The following is a 2,648-nucleotide window of genomic DNA, read 5'->3' as shown; positions in this document are numbered from 1 at the left end:
GGCTTCTCACTGCGGTGGCTTCTCTTGTTGCAGAGCATGGGCTCTAGGTATGCAGGCTGCAACAGTTGTGGCACTTGGGCTCAGTAGTTGTGGCTTGTGGGCTCTAGAGCGCAGGCTCAATAGTTGCGGCACACGGGCTTAGTTGCTCTGCAGCATGTGGGATCTTACCGGACCAGGGCTGGAACCCGTGTCCCCTGCATTGGCAGGCGGACTCTTAACCACTGCGCCACCAGGGAAGCCCAATGTAAACACTTGATTCTTTGCTTGAAAGGCCCAGAGTGATTTGTTTTCCTGCTTGAACCTTGATGGATACGCCCTTGCAGGTTAAACCAGCATACCTAAACTTCATTACAACCATGATTTGGGGAAGTAATTCCTTGTGGCCGATAGTTTCTGCACAGGTTCCAATTCCTGTCTGCATGGTTGATTTGAACTGCCTGATGTCAAACAGCTCCTGACTGAGAGACTTTATGTTGAGATCTTACATATTTAGAAATCTAGAAGAAGGAAAGTAGCCGAACTTTACCATAGAGTTAAGTGACACGAGTGCCTCAGGAACATACAGTTTTCATTTGTCGCTATCCCAACTCAATAAAGACTGCCACATTCTTATGCCTAGAAGAAAACATCTAATGTTGATTCAAGTTAGTCCTCTTTTGTGTAGCTGCTGCCTTGAACTGAGCTTTAGATGATATGTAAATATGATATATATGGAGCATTCCTATTAAACATATAAGTTCAGTCAAAAGGGTCAACACCACAAATGATTATCAAACAAATCTAGAAATAAGCAAGGATGCCCACAATCAACATGTTTATTTAATATTATTTTGGAAACCACAGCCCTTGTATTAAAGTTTGAAACTTCATTAAGTAAAGTTTTGGATAGGAGGAGTCAAATTTCATTACTTGTAAACTACTACAGTACTTATAAAAATAAAAATAATCAGTTGAAAGTAATTTGAACTAATAAGTGACATCTAATAAGAGTTTCAATACCTTTTCCTTTACATTAGCAGTGATCACTTAGAAAATACAATGAGAAAAAAATGGCATTCATAATAGCAAATGATAAAATACTAGGGATAATCTTAACACTAAATATTCAAGATTTAAATTATAAAAACATAAAACTTTACTAAGACATTGACTAATATTTCAATAAATAATGAGACATACAACTATACTCCAATAAAAATTTTTAAAATTGAAAAAAAAAGTAACGAGACATAAGACAATCCTGTATGGAAAACCTAAATATAGTAAAAATGATCACCTCTACACAAAATAACGTATAGGTTTAACTGAAGTCTAATGAAAATCCAATAGTAATTTTTGGCACTTTACCAATAGGCCTAAATTTTATCTGCAATAATAAATAAGAATTGTTAGGGAGCAGGCCGCTGCCCTCATAGCAGTAAACGCGGCCACTCTGGTTGGCCTTGGGGGCGGGGCTGTAGAGGAACTTGTCAAAGCCTCAGAGTGAAGTGAGAAATCTACCAGAGAGGAAATGGCTGCCTCTTCATCATCCTCCTCAGCCGGTGGGGTCAGTGGAAGTTCTGTCACTGGATCTGGTTTCAGTGGCTCAGACCTTGCCCCACCACGGAAAGCCCTTTTCACCTACCCCAAAGAGGCTGGAGAGATGTTAGAAGATGGCTCTGAGAGATTCCTCTGTGAATCCGTTTTCAGCTATCAAGTGGCATCTACGCTTAAACAGGTGAAATATGATCAGCAAGTTGCTCGGATGGAAAAACTAGCTGGTGTGGTAGAAGAACTGGAGGCAGATAGTGGTGATTTAAACCCATCCAGCAGCTGCTGGGGTTCACCCCCTCTTCAGGTTGACCTTGCCTGGATGGTCACCTCTGGGGCACAGCAAGTGCAGGTCCAGTGAGGAACTTTTCTTACAGCTTACATAGCCATCCAGAGATTCACAGCTCCATCACTGAATTGTTAATTCACATCCGTATTTGGTTTCTCTGTATCTATCCACAAGCAACAAATACTTAAATGTGTGATCTTACAGGGAAATTTTTTGTTTATTTGTTTAAAAAAGTATTGAGAATCAGATTTAGGCAATTGGCATCACAGAACCAGGAGGTTCGGGTTTAAGAGAGATTTATAAAACTTCACAAGCCAGGACACATGCCAGAATTGGCCAACGGAATGGCATCCCTCCTGTCAATTCATGCAGTTCCTAGAATCCTCACCAGTCAAGTCCAAGGTCAAGATCTGGAGTTATAAAATACAGCATTTCTGACCTAAAACCGTTCTTTTTGCAGATGAATGTGATTTCAACTCAGGACCTGTCCAAATTAGGAATTTTTTAATGTTTGGGATTTTTTTTCTATTTTTAGACATCTAATTCTATAGATTCTACCTTTTTCTAACCTCCACTAGGCATGCCAAATTCTGGCAAAAAGAATTGCCTTTTGAATGTTGAAGTTCTGGTAAAAATAAAGCAGTGAGCAAAATCCTTTTAAACACAGAAATCCTGAGTTCATCTTGTTGGTGGGCTCAGGCAATTCTGTAGCAAATAAATCCTTTGAAAGAGCTCCAAACTGGTTTCTTTATCCTTTCAAAGCCTCAGGGATTTGGGATAGGGGAAAGAGGGCAAATTACTTTTTATATGAAGGGAATCTAAAAACCAT

At 39.7% G+C, this 2,648-nt stretch overlaps 1 pseudogene across 1 annotated transcript; it reads left to right on the top strand.

Annotated features, from left to right (window-relative positions):
• Positions 1-1,406: 1,406 nt before the first annotated feature.
• LOC309801482 (anaphase-promoting complex subunit 16-like) lies at positions 1,407-2,020 on the top strand (annotated as a pseudogene). The gene has a single exon. The product of its transcript is annotated as an anaphase-promoting complex subunit 16-like (transcript).
• Positions 2,021-2,648: the final 628 nt, after the last annotated feature.

The sequence above is a fragment of the Mesoplodon mirus genome (genome assembly GCF_964341445.2).
Source record: "Mesoplodon mirus genome assembly, chromosome: 1".
In the NCBI taxonomy this organism is placed as follows: Eukaryota; Metazoa; Chordata; class Mammalia; order Artiodactyla; family Ziphiidae; genus Mesoplodon; species Mesoplodon mirus.
The sequence above is the reverse complement of the archived record's forward strand: the minus strand, read 5'-3'. Positions and strand labels throughout refer to the sequence as shown.